The following is a 21,329-nucleotide window of genomic DNA, read 5'->3' on the forward strand; positions in this document are numbered from 1 at the left end:
CATTTCATTTTCCTTGCTGACTGAAGTTTCCAGGGGAAATTAAAGATTAATGACGCAAGTGTCTAAAAGTCACTAAGAAGAAAAGGCCAGGACTCTCAACCATTTGTAAACAGTATAAAGCTTTGTACTGAACAAATGGCCACAGACAGGGAAAGCTAATACCAACGCAGTAAAAACCAAGGGCTAACCTTTCATGGCGTGTCTGGTGCTGAGGTCCTAGCAATTGATGAATGACTACCTCGTGCCAGGAGGTCACTGGGGAGCGCCCGGGTCTTTCATGTGGTTGGGACAGCTGTGGGCAATCTGTGCTTGTGGATTACCCTGCCGAGAGAAACATCGACGTGTGCAGGCAGCCCAGGGTACTTCGGGGGAGTTCGAAAAGAGATAAATATCAAGACCCCGTTTACATCCTGGATGTAATCGTGGTGGGATTTTCAACTTGATGGAATCGGCTCCTTGGCTTTTCATGTCTGCCTGAAATGAGATCATTTTGTGTCTGGTTTGATACTTACATGAGGGTAATTAGGTTTCACTGTACATTATTCCTGCCCTCTTCATAAGTCATAGGAGATGGGCGCTGCTTTTGTCAATTCGTCCCTTTACTCAGAGGCTCAAAGACGCTTGGCAGTTTGTCCAAGGTAGCAGAGCTGGTGACTCTTGGAGCTGGGACTTGAACCCAAGACTCTCTGATTCCAAAGCTTGTGTTATGCACTTGAAGGGGAGTCCTAGCCTTAGATGAATATAAAGCTTATTTCTTTCTCATCTGAGAACATTGCCCCCCCCCCCCCCCCCGCCTTTTTAAGGGGAGGCTACGGGTGTTAGGTTGTGTCTCTTGACTCTGAAATCCAAAAAGGGCCACATATTAACCTCTATTTCCTTTCTGCTTTTGGCTTAGTATCCCCAGTTGGATCAGAAATCAATGGAATGAGTTTCCCTTCATTGTTTTTGAGAAGGAAATGCCTTGCTGAACTTTGACAAAGGCATTAACGGTTGCCAGAGACCCTCAATTTATCATTGCTCTCTCAGGAGTCCTATAGAAGTTTCCTTTGAAAAGTGTCTCCTCATCAATATTAATAATCCCTCGATGCCATACTTTTGTTGATCAAAATGCCTTCATATATATGAGCTAATTTCACCCTGAACTTTTTATGGGAAGCCGTCTGCACTTTAAGCACCGTGGTAAGTGTAGGGGATATCAAGACTTTTTGAAAACATTTTTTCAGTGTTTATTTTTGAGAGAGAGCAAGTGAGTGAGCGAGCTCAAGTAGGGGAGGGGCAGAGAAAGAGGGAGACACAGCATCCGAAGCAGGCTCCAGGCTCTGAGCTGTGTGCACAGAGCCCAGTGTGGGGCTCGAACTCATGAGCTGTGAGATCATGACCTGAGCTGCAGGAGGATGCTTAACCAACTGAGCCACCCAGATGCCCCAGGAGATATCACGACTTGCCTCCCCGACCTGACTTTACACAGTAGACCAGGCACTGTCGCCATTTTATACACTATTATTTGCCTCAGGGTAACATTCTGTTCCAGCCTTCCAGAACTTCCACATCCTCTTGTCTTCCCCATCAAGGCGATTGTGCTTATGTGCCCTTAAACGTTACTTACTCATGAGAACCGGATGGCCTCTCCCTCCTCTACACATTACTGCCCATCTTGCCGCCATCTTCTATTTGGTACTTGGAGGATAAGGGCTCTTGGATACAAACACAGTCTTCCCCTTGCCTGTGGAGTTGGTTTATGGCATATCTATAAATGTGGTAAGGAAAAGACCACTGATAGGTACTCTAAATAAATACGTTAAAATACTGTTCAACACGTACGATATGCGCTGGAAAGCACCCTTGGAATAATGCAGAGAACTGTGCCAGATTTAACACCAAAATACGTGTTGTTGGGCCAGCAAAATGTTGTTCTACACATTCAAATTTTTTAAAACCTCCATTGCCAATGTCTAAATATTGGGAGATTTGACCCAGCAAGCCGGACCTCTGGCTTCACTTGAAAAAATCAGAAGTTCTGACCACACTTGGCTTAATTTTTGCATCATGACCATCGGCTGAGGTTGAGAAGCAAGTGGCCCTCGGATGCGGGTCGCCTGGTCCCCATTCCCCCACGGCCCCCACCACGGCCCATCTGCCACCTCCTGGATATGGAGGTTGGCGAGAGTGAGTTTGGCACGTCCCATCTGGTCATTCTGATGATTTCTTACAATGTTAAAAGGAAGGTGAGGGTTTCTTGTTAACACTGACTCTGTCTTAAAGGAAAATAAATAGCCTGAAAGGGCCATGTGTTGTAGGAAAAATGAGAGGGAACATTATCGTCATTATTATTATTATTATTATCATCGTTACCATCATTATTGTTTTGGCAGCAGTGGGAAATAGACAAGGGTTTCATAGACAAGGGTGTTTATGTAGAAACAAAACACAAAACAAACTCAAACAGCTGTCCGGCAATAAAGCAACTCCCATTCCACTCTTTGCCAGCTGGTCCTGGCAAGCTTTCTGGGGGGAGGAGGAAAGGCCTGAGGGTGGGCTGGGGTGACTGGGGTGTGACCTCGAGTGGGTTGTGTCTAATCCCACTCTTCCTCCCCACGAAACTGGAAAAATGTCTGCTGAGCGGAGCTGTATTGACCCGCAGTGAGGTGTGTGAGGACAGATTTGCGTCGGTTTCGTGCAACCTTAGTGCCCCAACAGTGTATTTATCGTACCTGCCCGGGGCTTAACAAACACTTACTGAATGGATGAATGCCATTTACGAAGCACCTAGCTCAAAAGTTGGCCCAGAGAAGGCCATTAGCAAATTTTAACCTGTTCCTAAGGAATCAATCATACTTGCCGTTAAGGGCAAAGACTGGCCTTTTTCTTCCTAGCACCTAGGCCTGCCACACAGCCAGTGATTACTCCTCATTTGTGGGATGACTAGATAAAGTCTAGTAATCCGTCCTTTGACAATCTTAAGAGAAAAAAAAAATCTACATCAGGCTGCCATTTTGGTTTGGCTCCTTTTTTCTCCCTGGGATAAAAAGATTGTTCCAATGGGCTAGGGCTATTCTATTTTATTTTTGATCGTTCTGGGAGATGGTTAATGGAGGGTGTTATCTTCTTAAGAATGTTTATTTCACTTTCGGAGGGGCCGTCTCCTGTTCCCAGCTGCCCTTCCCACCCCCTTACCATAGGAATCACTTCTCGGCTGGCAGATCTGCTCTAGATAACATGGTAGCTGTCACGGGCATCTTTAGTAACGAAAGTCCAAAGAGGGCAGGTTAACCCGTAGAGTCACGGGTTTATTATTAAATCCAAGCACCGGTCTCATTTAGTACTGGCGGGCCGGACTTGAGCAAGACAGTCGGGTCAGCTATTATTTTGCAACCTCGGCTATTCTTTGGGCGTCTTTTCTTACTCAACGTAAGTAAGTGGCCTTTGCGACAAAGGTTTCATTCCCATATTTGTGGAATGGAGGAGAAGGAGTCGAGATCTGCCTCACGGTCTTCTGCTTCCCATACTAAGCGCGCACAGTGACTTCGCTGACTCTCAGATGCTTGTCGTTAACCTTTCCAACTGTCTTAAGTTCATTGTGTGCTTTTGACTTTGATCTCTGAGTTTGAGGCCTGATGGGGGCCTGTGGGATGAGGCATGTCAGGTGCCAGGCTTTGTGTTGGCAACGTTTTAAGTGCTGACTTGTTTATTCAAACAATTAGTTCCTGGCTTCTAATGGCTCGTGATAGCTTATCCAAAACAACTTTAGGTTCTCCTCTGGGCTCTGGTTGTAATTCACTTTTATTATCTCCCAGGACAATGTATTCCAGACTCTCAGGGATTGGGATAATGGGCTCCCTGGAGCATTTATTCTCTTAAAGATGAGTAGGGTTTTTTTGTTTGTTTGTTTTATATATCACTTTCAAAGTAGGTGGTGATTATGGTGGTGGTGGTTTGTGTAATATGTGTGGTCAGGGATACTTCTGAGGCATTTGCTATGAATTTTGTACCAGGCACGGCTTCCTGAAGGTAGGGGAAAATGGTGATGTGGACACATAGTAGGTAGTCATAAACATTTGTTAAATAAGTCTTTCGTTTCTGTTCTTTCACTTGATTGATAGGTCTTTTTATTTTTTTTATTTTTTAAAATAAAAAATGTGTGTTTATTTTGAGGGAGAGATAGAACACTACATGCACAAGCGAGGGAGGGGCAGAGAGAGAGAGAGAATCCCAAGCAGGCTCCGCCCTTTCAGTGCAGAGCCTAATGTGGGACTCAGTCTCACGAACCATGAGATCAGGACCTCAGCGGAAATCAAGAGTCAGACGCTGAACCGACTGAACCCTTCAGGTGCCCTATATATTTTTAAATCATGTGCTTTATGAAAGTTATAGCAACAACGTATGTGCCTTGTGGACCCATTTGGCATATATGAAAATAGAGTCACTGACTGAATCCATAACTATTAATTGAGCACTTACTATGTTCCAGGCTGTGTGCTGGGCAGCAGAGATCTAACACTGAAAAATAAACATCGTCTCGTAAGGAGTGTACGTTCTTATGGGGAGAAATGCAAAATAATTCTAAGTAATAATTTTATTTTCTCTCCCCCTTCTCTTAGCCTAAGTGCCAGGAAACCAGAACAAAGGCAAGGGGTTGAGATAGACCACGAGGTAACTTCCACACCCCTCAAATAACTGCGGCTGATACTCTGGTGCATTTCCATTTGGCGATTGGTCTCTGTGTTTTGTGCGAGTGAACATATACGGACATCTGGATTCCATTTCATTTCATTTTATTTCAATTAATGACCCATGCGCGGTTGTCGAACAAGGTGGATGTGTGAGCGCCAGCTCGCGGCTTCATGCTTTTCCAGATTACAGGAGGCGACGTTTCCAGCGAGGCACCTTCTGCCCTCTCGCCTCCCCTCATTCCTCAAGCCCACTATCCCAGAAGAAAGGCTGGCCGGGGCCCAGTGCACCTGGGACAGGCAACCTGGGGCACCGTTCGGGCTGAGCCCCGCTGTGCAAACACCCCCTTCCCCCCCCGGCCCCGATCTCCAGATTGTGGTCCTGCCATGGCTGTTTTCAGCTGAAATAGCATGAAAAATGAGTTCTTGTGGTGTTTTCAATATAAATAGTGGAGATGCCACAGGAATCCCAGCACTCAAGGGATGTGCTTTCTTACAGGGCTTTGTACGTCCTGAGAAGACCCTTGAGTTCCGCCTCCCCACCAGCGCTGCCCCCTCAGCGTGGGGAGTGGCCCGCAGTGTCCAGGGGCTGGGAGTGTCCCCAGGGGGAGGGCCCCATCCAGTACTGCCAGCTCCGACCTCGCTGGGCTGACCGGGCCAAGAGAGCGAGCTGTGGAGCCACAGTCCGCAGACTTTTTCTGCTAAAGGGCCGGATGGTAAATGCTTTAGGTTTTGTGGACCTTATGGTCGCTGTCACACTGAGCTCTGCCGTCCCAGCACGGAAGCAGCCGCAGACAGTATTATGCAAGGGGACGGGAGTGTTTTGTTCCAGTGGAACTTCATTTATACAAAAAATAGGTGATGCACCAGATTGGGCCCATGTGCCAGCTGGCAGTCACCTGCTCTGAGCCAGAGGGTCTGGGGTCCCTTCTGGGCTTCCTGCTGGGGTAGTAGGTGGGTGTTTCAGCTTTCTTACCTATTCGGTGCGGTCAATAAACACACTCCCCTGGAGTTCTTACCAGTCTCGGTGCGACCACGTACGAAGGGCTCCAAAGACAGGGCCCCCGTGGTACCTGAATGGTCCTGCCTACCTCCCGTCTCTGTCCTTCCAGATGGCTCTGGCCTCTGGGTAAATTACTTCGTCCACTGTCTAGCACTCTGACTAGTTCTCCTCTTCCAGGAAGCAAGTCTTCTCATACCTACACACGTGAGTTTTCCTGAGATTAAGGGCCGGTCCGTCGCAAGGCGTCTCTTGATTTCTCTCCTGTAGATCGCAGTTCGCTCACGTCTGTACCTTGCAGTCCCTAGCCCTCGAAGTGCCCTTCTGAATGGTCCTTGGTAGTTTCTCATAATGATCCATTCAGTGCTCGGACTCGGGATGCTGGCCATCCATTCCCCACCCAACTCCAGGAGAGTTCAGCATGGATCTTAATTAGCACTTTCATTGTTTTTTTAAGTTTAAAAAATTTTAACTTTTCAATTTAAATCTTAGGTAGTTAACCTCCAGTACGATATTGGTTTCAGGAGTAGAATTCAGTGATTCATCATTTTCATACAACGCCCAGCGCTCGTCCAGACAAATGCCCTCCGTAGTAGCCATCACTCATCTAGCCCGTCCCCCCACCCACCTCCCTCGGTCAACCCGCAGTTCGTTCTCTATCTTTTTTTTTTATTTATTTTATTTTATTTTATTTTTTTTAAAAAATTTTTTTTTTCAACGTTTATTTATTTTTGGGACAGAGAGAGACAGAGCATGAACGGGGGAGGGGCAGAGAGAGAGGGAGACACAGAATCGGAAACAGGCTCCAGGCTCTGAGCCATCAGCCCAGAGCCCGACGCGGGGCTCGAACTCACGGACCGCGAGATCGTGACCTGGCTGAAGTCGGACGCTTAACCGACTGCGCCACCCAGGCGCCCCTCGTTCTCTATCTTTAAGAGTCTCTTGTAGTTTGTTTCCCGCCCTTTGAGGTCAGGGCCTGTCCTGGTACCCCAGAGCCTTGCATTTGGCTTGGCATAAAACATAGGCTTGATAAAGCAATTTATAATGAGAGTGGAAGGTGTCCGAAAACTATTTATTTACTCGACTTTCCAGTCATCGCTGTTTTTGCCTTAGAAGTTTGCATACAGTAGGCATCAAATTAATACACGTTGGTGGAGTTCTGCCTCCATATCGTTTACTCAGCCTGGAGTAGTGGTTCCTGGATTGAGGACTCTGGTTGCCAAATGCTATTTTTACCTTTCACCTTGATCCTGCTGGAATGGCTGGACTTCTGGTTGAGACGCTGGGGGGGGGGGGGGGTGCCCTGCAGGCGTGGATGGTGGCGAGGGGTCCAGCGTTCCCTCTGGGTGGCCCACGAAGCCAGACAGGATGATTATCCCTCCCGCCTCTGTACTCTAAATTATTTACATTTCCCAGGCAGGACACCAGACTCCTACAATCAGACTTGGCCGCTCTGTTTCCCCTCCGGCTGACCTAAGAGGTTTTATGGAATTCGGAGAAGGCCGCTGCACTAGGTATCAGTGAGCCTCGGCCTTGAATCCCAGCGCTGTGATTTTGAAAGGTTATCAATGACCGGGATCTCACTTTCCCCTTCTGTGGCATGGGAGTAACAAAATTAACCTGTCTTGTACAGGTTTGTTGTAAAAAAAAAAAAAACAACAAAAACCCAAACCCAAAACTAACCAAAATGCCACACAAATAGGAAATGAGTTAAAGTGTAAAAGGCAGTGGCCTGTATGCACTAGGAGATCAATGAATGCATTCCAGTTTCCTTTCCTGTGCCTTGTGTACTAGCGTTTGAATTCTTCCTTCTCCTGCCCCTCGGGGAACTGCCTGGGGAGACACTGGCTTTAGAGAAGAAATAGAAGTCCAGGCTTCTCGACCTTGACACTGTTGACATTGGGGCCAGGTAATTGCTTGTTGTGGGGGCTGCCCTGTATATTGAAGGATATTTAGCAGCCCTGGCCTGACTCAGTAGGTGGCCGTACGATCCACCCCTGACTTGGGACGACAAACAATGTGAGCAGACATTGCCAGGGGGTCCCTGGGGGCGTAGTTGTCCCCTTGAGAACTAACAAACTCATGAGCCACATGTCCCTAGCCTGGTGTGAGGGGCAGAGGAGGCTGTAATGGGAGTGACCCCGGGAAGGGACCTCCTGGCTCCTTCTGAGGGGAAGTGTCCCCTGTAGGGTCCAGGTCGCTGGAGGGGACAGAGGACGGAGAGCAACAGAGCTTCAGGCTGGAGGGCAGCAGCCAACAGGCGCTTCGTTTCCAGGTCCTTTATGAGGGTGGTTGCCCCCTATGTAACCGTTACTGCCCCCCGCCCCTGGGCCTCCCTCCTTGGGGTACACCCCACCAGTGCCCTGCTTGTGCTCTTGTCCCCACCACTCCATTCTCCACACAGTGGCCAGAGCGATTATTTTAGGAGGCAGGTATGATCACGTTTCGCTCCCATTTGAAGGCTTCCCATGGCTAACCCACTGTACTTGGGATAAAATTCAAACTCCGACCCAGGCCCCTGAGGCCTTGTGTGATCTCTGCTCTCTCTCCAACCTTGCCTTGTGCTCTGCTCTGGGTTTCCACAGCCGGCTCCTAGGGCTTCTTTCTCTCCCAGGATCCACCAAGCTCCTTCCTGCCTCAGGGCCTTTGCACTTGCCATCCACTCTGGCTTTTTACACATGTGAGCCCCTTCTACCTTTAGTGCTCAGCTTAAATGACTATTCTTCAGGAAGAACATTCTACCCCAAACTTGCTGATCCCCAGTAGGCATCGCACCCTGAGGTTTTCTTTTGTAGCACTTACGTATACTGGAATAATTTGATATAGTTTGTTTCCTCAACAGGACAGACAAGTTTGGGGGCTTCGTGAGACTTCAGTCTCGTTGATTTCTGAACCCCTCACATTTATCCCAGTGCTTAACACAAAATAGCTCAATGACAAGTTTGTTGGGTGAATGAGTGAGTTTCATTTGCCTGACCTCCCAAAAGGGGCACCCGGATGGCTCTATTGGTTAAGCATCCAACTCTTTTTTTTAATTTTATTTTATTTTTTTAAATTTACATCCAAATTAGTTAGCATAGAGTGCAACAATGATTTCAGGAGTACATTCCCTAATGCCCCTTACCCATTTAGCCCATCCCCCCTCCCACACCCCCTCCAGTAACCCTCTGTTTGTTCTCCATATTTAAGAGTCTCTTACGTTTTGTCTCCCTCCCTGTTTTCATATTATTTTTGCTTCCCTTCCCTTATGTTCATCTGTTCTGTGTCTTAAAGTCCTCATATGAGTGAAGTCCTATATTTGTCAGACTAATTTCACTTAGCATAATCCCCTCCAGTTCCATCCACGTCGTTGCAAATGGCAAGATTTCATTCTTTTTGGTTGCCGCGTAATACTCCTTCGTGTATATACCACATCTTCTTTATCCATTTATCCATCGATGGACATTTGGGCTCTTTCCATACTTTGGCTGTTGTGGATAGTGCTGCCATAAACATGGGGGTGCATATGTCCCTTCAAAACAGCACACCTCTATCCCTTGGATAAATACCTAGTAGTGCAATTGCTGGGTCGTAGGGTAGCTCTATTTTTAAGGTTTTGAGGAACCTCCATCCTGTTTTCCAGAGTGGCTGCACTAGTTGGCCTTCCCACCAGCAGTGGCCGCATCCTCACCAATATCTGTTGCCTGAGTTGTTAATTGTAGCCATTCTGGCAGGCGTGAGGTGGTATCTCATTGTGGTTTTGATTGGTGTTTCCCTGATGATGAGTCCTGCTGAAGCGTCTGACTCTTGATTTCAGCTCACGTCATGACGTCATGGTTCAGTTCATGGGTTCGAGCCCCGTGTCAGGCTCCGTGCTGACAGTGTAGAGCGTGCTTGGGAGTCTCTCTCTCCCCCTCTCACTGCCCCTCCCCTGCTTATGCATGCACACGAGCATTCTCCCTCTCAAAATAAATAAATCAACCTAAAAAAAAAAAAAAACCCTTAAAAAAAAAGCCTCCCAAATCCAGAGACTTTGAGAGATTTAGCCATTTTTATGGTCAAAATTATAGGCTCACGAAACATGTTTCAGCTTACCAAATTTATTAAAACAAAATATACTTGGTCTGGGGAGGTCTAGTAAGGTTACTCTCTATTACTATTTGGAGTGAGTAGAATCAGATCTGGGTTGTTTTTTTTTTTTTTTACATTTATATGTATGTGTGTGTGCTTGTATGGATGTGATTGTTTTTTCACTTAGTCTCTGCTCAAGCTGTTACCTTTCAGTGTAGTTATAAAAGTAAAAACTAATATTAATAGGGATATTATTACTTGTAGTAATAACAATACTTGATACGTGCATAGTGCTTTATACTGAGAATTCTGGGGTAGTCGCTAAAGACCACTTTCATTAGAATCTGGGCCCCCCTATGGAACTCCTGGGTCAGAATCTGGGATGAGGCCCCAGAAGGTTCACCTTTAACCAGACTCTGTAGAGATTCTACTGACCTGCCCCCCAAAGCTTTAGGATCCCTGTCCCATTGGAGAGGGCATACAACTGAGTTTTTGCCCGATTCAGCCTCAGCCCCAACCCTTGCTGGATGTGTGATGTAGTCAGAATTATCCCGAGCTGCCTCCGTAAAATAGGTTCAATAATACTGGCCTCCCTGGGTAACCGTAAGGACAGAAGTACAGTTTTCTTTGGAGTACCCGCTAAGTGCCAGGCACTTTGGTAAAAGCACTTCTCATTGGTGATTTCAAATGGACATTTGTACAGACTTCCAAAGGAGACCATCGTTTCACTTTTCATCACAGGGTTCTGCTGTGAGGAATATCATGCCCATTTTGTAGATTAAGAAACTGAGGCTTAGGAAGTCCTTTCTTCAAGGGTTATGCAGACCCCTAGCTGCTAGCTCTCAGGCTCCTGTCAGGTGCTTGGGTGTGCACGGAGGACTTTCACCGCTGACCTTCCCCAGTAGACTGCTGTGCCTGACCCCCCTGCTAGCCCCTTCCTTATTCGGTATTAATGTCCAGGATCCCGTTCAAGGATAACACAGAGAAGAACCTAATCGGATTTCAACAAGAGGACCTCAGCTGTGAAATCGGTGCCAACTTTCCAACACGGCGGGCAGGAAACGAGTCTGCTGGACTCTTTGAGCACCTCTAGAAACAAGGAAAGACACAGGATCAGCCGTCAGTGAAGGGGTCTTGGGTTGGGTTCTGGGGGTGGGGGTACAGCGCCGCTATGTCAGAACTATCTTGATTTCCCTTACCTCCGTCTTCCTATCTTGATGTCCCTTCCTTTGGGCTGACACCAAGATGGGGGCTTTTGCCACCCATGTAAATGTCCTTTCCACGTCTCCCTTCGATGCAGGAAATAACTGCTGGGAGGGCGAAGGGAGAGGCCAGCGCATGTCGCGTGAACTCCACTCAAGCACCTCTTTCTTCCCGGGGCCGATAAGCCGAAAGGGTTCGCGGGTCTCGCCAAGTGGAGCTGATCCCAGGCGCTAACTGGGAAGTTTCAGGAAGCAGAGGAAGTAGGCAGCGCTTTCCTTACGTTACTGGCTTTGCTTGAAAAGTCTGCTCAGGAAATGTGTGGGCATTATTTAATAAGTGTTTCTTTGACCCCAGACTTCCATGCACTCGTTGTGAAAACACTCGCCTGGTGAAATGAGGTGATTATCTGAGTAATGCAGGGCAACGTGGCACGTGATCGTAAATAAAACCCAAACACTCGCACAAATGCGTGGGGTGGCTTACCTCTGAACTTCGGGACTGCTGAAGAATCTATCCCAGATCGTCTTGGTGGTGTGGACTTGGGGACCATAACTAGAAGTGGCCATGTGGCGGTTACACAGGGGAAAGTTGATCAACTCATTTCACGGTTTTAGAGAGGCTGAATACTTTGTCCAAGATGGCCCAATTGGGATTTGTAGCCAGTCATCTGGTAGCCTTTAAAGCCACGTTCTTTCCGTTTTTAAAAAATGTTTTATTTTTGAGAGAGAGAGAGAATCAACTGGGAAGGGGCAGAGAGAGGGGGTGGACAGAGAATCCCAAGTGGGCTCTGTGCTGACAGCAGAGAGCCCTATGTGGAGCTAAAACGCACAAACCATGAGATCATGACCTGAACCCAAGTCGGACATTCGACCGACTGAGCCACGCAGGTGCCCCTGTGTTCTTTCCATTTTATCAGACTTACTGAATGGGAGCCCAGGATTTCTCCTTCCACCCCCCCCCCCATTTAGAATTTCCTTTCTGCTCTGTTTTATCAGTGTATCCACCATTCAGAAATCAGCTGTCTGTTGCCAGTATGTTTCCATGAGGTGATTGTGTATCTTAGATACAAAAATCAAGTAGTGTTAACATTTCAGAGCAGTGGAGACCAGATATTTCTATCTTGGTTTCCTGCTACCCATGCCCCCTACATATAGATGGAGAGGCTTTGACGTTTTCCCTGTCACTTGGCTTAGTTTAAGGTTACTTTTGTTGATGTTTAACATGCTTTGAAGTTTGAGGATTTCAGATGCGAATTTGTAATTCTTGTAAACCTTAAGGCCAGGAAATGGGACAAGATGGAGTCTCTAAGCCAAGGACCAGAGGCAAGAAAATGCATTGATCTTTTTAGAACCCCAAGAAGTTGCTATTTTCCTTCTAAATTGCCTTTTCTGCTTCTCCAGAAACTCCTTGTTACTCGCACAGGCTCGCGGGAGCTGTAAATGGCAGCAGGTTGTCAGGGTTTAAATGGCCCTAGGAGTGCACGCGTTCCCAGAGGTGTGCTGTGTTGAGTGTTGTCCACCAGGTGGCGACCTCTCCAAGGGAACTGAGACCACAATCCAGTTCGTAAGCAACTATTATTATTTAAATGTTTCTTGGGCAGCTCCCCCAGGCTTGGCACTCTCCGGAACCCTTAAAAGATTTAGCCTCTGCCTTCAAGGAGCTTACCAGATCTCTGTCTTCAAAAGTCCCTTGAATGTCTCTTGGCTCTGAGTCCTTGCAAGAAAGCAAGGATTTCCTCCATGATGTAGGACAGACGGAAAACAAACTTCACTGAGTCCTACTAGGTGCCAGGTACCTAGCTGGGTGCTTAACACACAGACTCCTCACCACGAGCCTGTGAGGACAGTGGTGGCTGCCCCACTTGACAGAAGGGAAGGCTGGACAAACATTTGGGTATTTGGAACTCCAGTGCCACAGAAGTAGAAGTAGTAGGGGCAGCATCCAAACCTATGTGTGTCTGTTGCTACGGTCTTTCTGCTCCTCGCCCTGTGTCACTGCGGGAAACTCGTGGAACACGTTACTCCCGAGAAGGCCACAGAAGCCTTTGGATATTTTCATGGATGTCACATCCTGGGGGAGGTGTTGATGAAGCAAGACTGACTTTCTGGAGGCACGCTCCGACCCTTTAAGGGTGATGCCAAGGGAGCCAGACTGCTTTCCCACAGGCTGACTTTGAGAGAAGGAATCCTAAAATATCCTTTTATGCCTCAGCAATAGGTGGACTTCCAAGTTCAGCGTTTAGGTGGTTCATTCTTCCTGGTTACCCTTATCTTTGCACTACTTTTGCATGTGTGCGTGTGCATGTAACGTAGTCAAAAGACAATGTGATGTGTATGAACATAGATCTGGGTATCATCCCTGCTGGACTGTAAACTGTCTATTTGGGTATTTATATGCCAATGGTAATTCTTTGAACTGTTCCTTATGCAAATATATCTTCCCTTTCTCCTTCTTCTTAAAAATTTTATTGCGGTAAGAACACTTAACATGAGATAGATCCTCTTTTTAAAAAAAATTTTTTTTTACTTTTATTTATTTTTGATAGACAGAGACAGAGCGCAAGTGGGGGAGGGGCAGAGAGAGAAGGAGACACAGAATCCGAAGCAGGCTCCAGGCTCTGAGGTGTCCACACAGAGCCTGACACAGGGCTCAAACTCACAAACCGTGAGATCATGACCTGAGCCGAAGTCGGACGCTTCACCGACTGAGCCACCCAGGTGCCCCGAGATAGATCCTCTTAACAAATTTTAAGTGTATGTCACACTCTTGATGCTAGGTAAAGCTTGTACAAGGAAAAGATCCATGGCATTGGTCTTGGCGATGATTTCACCGATAGGATACCAAAAGCACAGGCAATAAAGAAGGAGAATAGACAAGTGGAACCATGTTAAATGAAAAAGCCTCTGCTTTTTCGGCAAAGGAATAGTTAACAGAGGGGCACCTACCTGGGTGGCTCAGTTGAACGCCCAACTCTTGATTTTGGCTCAGGTCACTATCTCATGGTTGGTAAGATTGAGCCCCACGTCAGGTTCTGTGCTAAAGGGGAGAGCCTCCTTGGGATTCTCTCTGTCCTTCCCCCACTCTCTTTTTCTCAAAATAAATAACTAAACATTAGGAAATAGTCAACAGAGTGAAAAGGCAGCCTACAGAATAGGAAACAATATTTGCAAAGCATGTATCTGATCGGGGTAATCTCCAGAATAAGTCTTGCCTTCAAAGTCTAAGAAGGCTGCTGGAGGAGTAGAGTATCAGAGCAGGTGAAGCTAACATGACCCCTGAGCAGACCCTGGGATGAGGACTCCAGGTCAAGGCCAGGCTCTCAGGGAGGTCATACCCAGGCAGGACAGGACAGAGGAAGGTGCCAAAGAAGACCCCAAGGTCCAGCAGAGTCCCACAGAGGGGAGCTTTGGCCCGATCTCATCAGGGAAACTGGAAGGCAAGCCCTGCCTTAGAATGGTTGCACCTGTCAGCTATTTGTTAGGCGCCCCCCCTCTCCAGCCCAGGAGGAGGATGGGGGGTGGACTTAAAACCCAGGCAACCCGTGGCTTTCTGCACCTCTGAGCAAAGCCAGCTCGGTTGGAAGCCACGGTCAGCCTCAAGATCTCCGGTGGCTGGCTGTTGTGAGTACACAGACGCCAGGGTGCACACACGGAGCTCGAAGGGTTCCCAGTGGGATATCAGCATTATATGCTGTAGCTAGTGGGCTCTTCGCCCTGTGGTTTTTATGCCACGAAGGCCTGTGATTCTGTGATCAACCAGACTCTAGCCGCTAGTGTGATAATTTAGGGAGGCACTAGCACTCACCTGAAATTAATGAATTCGAACCCATTTCGCTTCTGACCAGCTGTCAGTTTCCTAAAGCTTCAAACCCCTGGGACATGCCGTTCAACTTGCGGACATTAGCGCACTTTCTCCCTCTCTGGCTGTCTCTGGAGGGCAAGAGGCGGCATCCCTCAGCTGCCCTCCTATGACTGGCGACATCTGATTTGCCACCAGACCGTGCCTGCCACGGTGAGAGAGCCATCACGCCCGACAGGAGTGGCGGGGATGGTCGGTGAGCTGCCATAATGACGAACACCCGCTGAAGTTCATAGGTACGAGGTCGATGAGAATCTCTGCCCTGCTTTGAGCCAAGGCAGACCCCGTTTCCGGGTAGGGCATGGGGGGGGGTGGTTTGGGTCTGAGATGCTCAAGTTGGAGATCAGCTTTCCAGGTGGCCAGTGGCCTCTAAGATTTTAAGCTTCAGATCTCCACCTCGCAGTCACTGCTTGGGTGCTTTCAGATTTCGCCCCGGTGGCGATTGGGCAGCATGCATCTGGGGGGCCAGACCAGAATCCTGTTGAAAACCGTGAACCTGCGCTGTTCAAAAAAATCCTAGGTAACGCCATTTTGGGCTGGGTTGGGGGACGCTGCAGATGACTTCTTGAGGAACTTTCCAAGTGGAACTTCCCGAGGCAGCGGCTGCCAATCCCGTTGGGGTTCCAAAGTGTCCAGGAAGAGCAGACTCGGGAATTTTCACACACCGAGCAGGAGCTGGTCTTCCAAATTTGCTGCTCCGTCCTACATTCTCAAGGTCACCCCTGGGGGAAACGCGCACCGGCCCTAGGATGCCGCAAAGGGGCTGATGTCCTCGGGATAATCACCGCCTGGAAGGCAGTTACACCCCCTTGTTGGCCTTTCGGCGTTTCCATCAGCCCAAGGCCTACGTTCCACCTGATGGGCTTCTAGCCGCGGCCTCCTCCCGCTGTGTGATGACAGCCCCGTCCAGGTGCGGACAGTCTGGGGAGCACCGTGGACTGGAGGACGACGGGCTGTGTTTTCCCAGCCTGTTTCCCTTGACTGGCTGACGGTTTCCTCTCTGTGGTCTTGAAGACAAGTGCTGATGGCCTCCGATTTATCGGCCGAGGCTGCAGTCACGGGAGGTGCCCGTAGCCTTCGTAGAGTGATAAGAGAATCGAGTGTGGTATGGAAACTTGGGGTCCCTGACCTGGCTGTTTCCTGACTTGGGAAGGGACTATCAGTCAAGGTGCTAGCACACTTGGGGATTTTGAAGTCTTTGAAGCAGGCGGCACTAACACAGGTAAAGGACGTTAATAAGGTATTTGAGACTCTTGGGGACCGGTCACACGGGAAAGCTTCTAGCAGGCGGCATCAGTACAGGTAAAGGACGTTAATAAGGCATTTGAGACTCTCGGGGACCGGTGACATGGTAAAGCTTCTAGACCTGCAGGGCTGTGGGGGATGGGGCCCAAACAGTGAGGATGCCCTCATTGAGCACCCCAGAAAGGCTCCTCTGAAGAAGTGATGCTGGAGCCAGGATGCGCTGAGAACTAGGTGCCAGCTGGTTGCAGAGAAGGTGGGCGAGTCTCCTGGAAACAGCCTGTCTGGGGAGCAGAGAGGAGGCCAAGTGTGGCTGGAGGGAGATGCTTGGAGGGGCAAGCGGGGAGGTGGTGCTGAGGGGTCAGGAAGGGGCGGCCCTGTTGCCCATCGAAAGGAGTTTTATTTTCCCCCTATGGTCACGGGAAACCAGGGAAGAGTTGCCAGCAAGAGGATAACACCCCTTCCTGCATCTTGGGTGATGTCCTCAGCTGGTGGGAGGCCCTCTCTGACCGCATCTTGGAGTCCAGTGCCTTCTCAGTGGCCACGGCTGACTGGCTCGTGACTCTCACCTGCTCCAAAGAAGGGAGCTTTCTTCTTAGCGTCTCCTCCTCAAAGGCAACTCCACTGCCTTTGATAATTTGGAGACTCACCATTGTCACTGCATCCCAAGATGGTGCCTCTGGTCCATCTGGATGACCCTTTCGTCTCCTCTAGGGTTGCCCGAGCCCCCAGAGTCCAGAAATCTGTGTGTGTGGCTACCTTTTAGTCCTTGAAGTCTTATCCCGGGTTGGGTATCCTTCCAGCAAAAACCTAGAACCACTGCCCCGTGGGAAATCTGTGACTCCTATTCTTACCCTTGTAGTAGTTCATACAAGGACACTTAAGCATTTACCTAAATGATTTTACTTAATTCTCTCACACTGACTCCCTCTATTATCCTCTTTTTCCAAGTTGAGCTCTGAAACAGGATGGGAAAGTTTGAGTCAATCCCTCCAGGGCAAGGGGCCACTTCATGGGAGAGCAGCATTTGAACCCAGGTTTGGATCCTAAGCTCTTGAGCGCTCCGTTGTATCCTCTCCTCTAGAGGTCCGTGCCATGGCTCAAGCCCTCTTACATCATGCGCAAACATGTAGCATCCCCCAGAACCATTACTAGCTTCATGCCGGTCAAACCCTTTAGCCTCCTTGTTCGGGATCTCTGGGTTCTGAGCACCATGAGGGGAGCGTGTTAACAATCACGTCAAGCCGTCTGGGGTCACAACCCACATTCCCTTTGAAAGAAGTAGAAGTTTGAGACCTAGGAACAAATGGGACCCTCTGGCGTAGGACCGTTTACTCACTTTCGGGGTGATAATCTGTCAGGGTCAAGAGCAAGGACAAAAGGGGAAATCAGAGGAATTAGCCAGTTGATCAGTCTTAGGTCCAAGTGGAAGTGAGCCATAATTTGTGCATTAAGTTTACATCACTTAGATCACTTTACAGGCAAGCAGCTTGATATTAGAAATTACCAGTGTTTATTTGCACAGATGCAGAGGAGAAAAACATTTCCACAGGGTCATGTTAGCCCAGCTGATGGACTGATAAGGAAAGCCACACCATCTGCCGACAGACAAGCCTCCCAGTACATCTAGGGTCACTGTTAAACACAGTTATGATAATATGAGAGGAAATGGGTCATTTTGGTTTCTTCCCCATTCAAGCTCTCATTTGTATTTGAAACTGAACATGCCCCCCCTCCCCCGCTTTTTTTTTTTGCCTGGAGTCTCCTCGTATGTCCCCGTACTGTCCAGTTTATATTTACTTCCAGGAACACTTGGTGATTCAGTTGTTTATGTCTCCTGAGACCCTGGACTTACATCATGGTGCGCGATATCCCACCTGATGGAGAGGGCTTGTGGGGCTCCATTCGCAATTGACCAGAGAGGAAGTTTTAGCAAATGTGTGACAGAGATGCTGGGCAGCATTTAGCCCAAATGCTAATTTCATTGGAAATAGACAGGAGACCATCATTTGCATTTGCATTCTTCCAAAACAGGGAAGGGAATCCATGCACTGTCTCTTGTGTTTAAGCTCTGTGTCTGGCGGGGGGGGGGGGGGGGGGGGGGCGGGGCATGGCAGAGAGAGGTTACGTCCTGGATGGTATCACGGGATGCTGTTCTCTGAGCTGCCCAACGGGGAAGTACGCTGCACTGCACGGAAGCTGGATTCTCATCCTGACGCCTCTTGTTTCTGGCTGTGTGACCCTGACTAGCCTCCCATCCTCTCTGAGCCTTGGTTGGTACATGTAAGATTAGGAAAACAGTCTCTTGAGTTGGTATTATTTGACCACTCCCACTGTGGCAGATAACTGCCTTTTCTACCTCGGCATGATGAAAAGCGTCCTTGAACTCAAGGTACACGTGGGTGATGCACAGAAGTCCTTTGACTTGACAGTCAGTGAGCAGAAACCTGGAGCAAAGAGATGATTTCATAGATCTCAGGGGTGTTCCTGGCGGGAAAGGGGAAGGCGACTCATTTGAGGGCTAAAGGAGGAAAAACGTGATAAAAATTACTTTATAAAGATTCTCAGTATCTAAATAGAGTTGAAAGTGGGCAACTTCCTGGTCTTAAAGACCTGTTGGGCAGGATAGGCTACTTTATGGTAGAATAAAGAAACACCGTACAATTCACTGGTTTTACATAATAAAAGTTTCTTTTCTTCTGAACAGTACTACCCAGTGAGTTGGCAAGGGTGGGGGTGATAGATGTCAGAGGTCCGTTGGGGTCACTTAGAGACCCAGCCTGATGGAGGCTTTGTGTCAGCATTTAAGTTTGTGCTCTCCAGGCACAGCTGTGCACTGGCTCTCAAAACTTTGGTCTGTAGAGGGGCTCCTGGGTGACCCAGTTGAGTGTCGACTGCAGCTCAGGTCATGATTTCACAGTTTATGGGTTTGAGCCCCACATCAGGCTCTGTGCTAACGGCTCAGAGCCTGGAGCCTGCTTCCGATTCTGTGTTCCCCTCTCTCTCTCTGTTTCTCTCCTGCCCATGCTCTGTCTCTTTCTGTCTCTCAAAAGTAAATAAACGTTTAAAAAAACAAAAAAACTTTGGTCTGTAGAACATATTCTCGCTTCTCATACTTCCTTTGTTGGCCAAAGCAAGTCACGTGACCATGCCTGACTTCTCAGGGGTCAGGGGAGGGCGATCCCACCATGTGCCTGGAAGGTGGTGAGAGACCAGAAATTTGGGAAGGGCTCTAATGTCTTCTTTAGACATTTTCTGTAGAAATACTGCTAGCCTGCTTGGGAGTCTGAAAGTGAATTTTTCTGTGTTTTTCTGAAGTCATATAGCATCACAGCTATAAATATTACTTAAGACTCAGTGATACCATTCCTAGGTCTATATAGCCCCAAGAAATTCTCTCCTAGATCTGCTAGGATGAACAACAAGGCACTCTTTGATTGAGGAATTATAGGGGAGGGGGTGTTGCTGGGGGTCCTTTCATTTCCTTGGAGATAGAAACTTGGATTCATTAAAATATGGCGGGCATACATTATGGAATACTGCAGCAGGCAGAAAAGTGCTTCCCCCTACCACTGCCCCCACCCCCAGACGGGTCCACGTCCTAATTCCTGGAAGCTGTGAATACATAATATAGCAAAGGGGGATGGAGGTGGTATAATAGTAAGGTTGCTAATCCGCTGATTTTAAAATAGATTATCGTGGATCACCCAGGAGGGCCCAGTGTCATCACAAAAGGCCTCATGTGTGAAAGGAGGAGATGGCGAAATCAGTGTCAGAGCGATGTGATTTCAGAAAGACAACGTGCCATTGCCTTGAAGGTGGCCCACAGAGTCAGGAACGGGTGTCCTCTGGAGCTAGAAAGGGCAAGGAAACCGATTCTCCCCTAGAGCCGTGGCATCTAGAGAGAACAGAGTCGTTCCTGGGAAGGAACGTAGCTCTGCTGATATCTCGACTTCTGCCTGGCGAGACCCATTCCCGACCTCTGGCCTCCAGAACTGTAAGGTAATAAACTTGTATTGCTTAAGCCCCTAAATTCGTGATGATTTGTTGCAGCCACCATAGGAAGCTAATCCGAATACTGTGCAGCGTTCTAAATGAACTCATCGGACGTATGATGCACAGGTTTTGTAAAAAATTCTAATCGAGAAAAGAAACAGGATATGATTTTTGTATTAAAAATTTTTTTTTTTAACCTTTATTTATTTTTGAGAGAGAGACAGAGTGTGAGCAGGGGAGGAGCAGAGAGAGAGGGAGACATGGAATCGGAAGCAGGCTCCAGTCCCTGAACTGTCAGCACAGAGCCCGACGCGGGGCTCGAACTCACGAACTGTGAGATCATGACCTGAGCCGAAGTCGGACGCTCAACTGATGGAGCCACCTGGGGGCCCCAAAACAGGATATGGTTTTGAACCTTCAGTGGGAATTAAGCACAACCTTCAGTGGGAATTAAGTGCACGTGCACATATGTACACATAAAACGTAACTGACAAGGTCAGGAGCATATTAAAGATATTTTTTTTTTCAACATTTATTTATTTTTGGGACAGAGAGAGACAGAGCATGGACGGGGGAGGGGCAGAGAGAGAGGGAGACACAGAATCGGAAACAGGCTCCAGGCTCTGAGCCATCAGCCCAGAGCCCGACGCGGGGCTCGAACTCACGGACCGCAAGATGGTGACCTGGCTGAAGTCGGACACTTAACCGACTGCGCCACCCAGGCGCCCCGGTCAGGAGCATATTAAAGGGTGCATATGAAATACAGTATGGGAGAGAGAATGGGAGTGGAAATGGGGAGGAAGGGAAGAAAACAAAAAGGACAGAGGCTTTGGATGGACCAAAGAGGATAGTGGCTCAAGTGAACGGTATGATTGAACATAGACTTTTAAAGTTCCCCTCTCGGGGGGCAGAAGCTCTGAGTTCCTTGACTCTTTACACACTGTGAAACTCAACTTGGAGGGGTGCTCAGTCTGAGTTAGTGAGAGGTCTGGATTTTGGAATACCCAAGCACGACCTGAGTTCGGAGGCCGTGTCCGTTTCTTCCAACACACAGCCCTAGTGCCGGGTGCAGTGCCCGACACACATTAGGCCTTCCAGGAACCACCGCAGTGTGGTTAAATTCGCGACCGAGTGAGGGAAGGAGCTAACTGCGCGAGTGATTGAACTTCAGAATCAAGTCCGAGCTGAGAAGCAGTGGAAGTTGTCAGATCCTGTTGACGACTTTAGCGATCCATGTCAAGCACCTGCTAGGTGTGTCGGGCACAGAGTTAGGTACGGGGGATTAAAAAAAAAAAAAAAAAAAAAAAGAGTTA

The 21,329-nt window shown here is 48.3% G+C and overlaps 1 long non-coding RNA gene across 1 annotated transcript in view; it reads left to right on the forward strand.

The window, feature by feature from the left end:
* The first annotated feature begins 3,314 nt into the window (after positions 1–3,314).
* Positions 3,315–21,329, forward strand: part of LOC147573363 (uncharacterized) — a 124,960-nt gene continuing 106,945 nt past the window's right edge. The window contains exons 1-2 of the long non-coding RNA XR_015245129.1: positions 3,315–3,408; positions 10,691–10,836. This is a non-coding gene — a long non-coding RNA (uncharacterized LOC147573363). The remainder of the gene's footprint in view (positions 3,409–10,690; positions 10,837–21,329) is intronic.

Source organism: Puma concolor, chromosome E2 (assembly GCF_028749965.1).
Source record: "Puma concolor isolate L17-30 chromosome E2, mPumCon1.1.hap2, whole genome shotgun sequence".
NCBI lineage: Eukaryota > Metazoa > Chordata > Mammalia > Carnivora > Felidae > Puma > Puma concolor.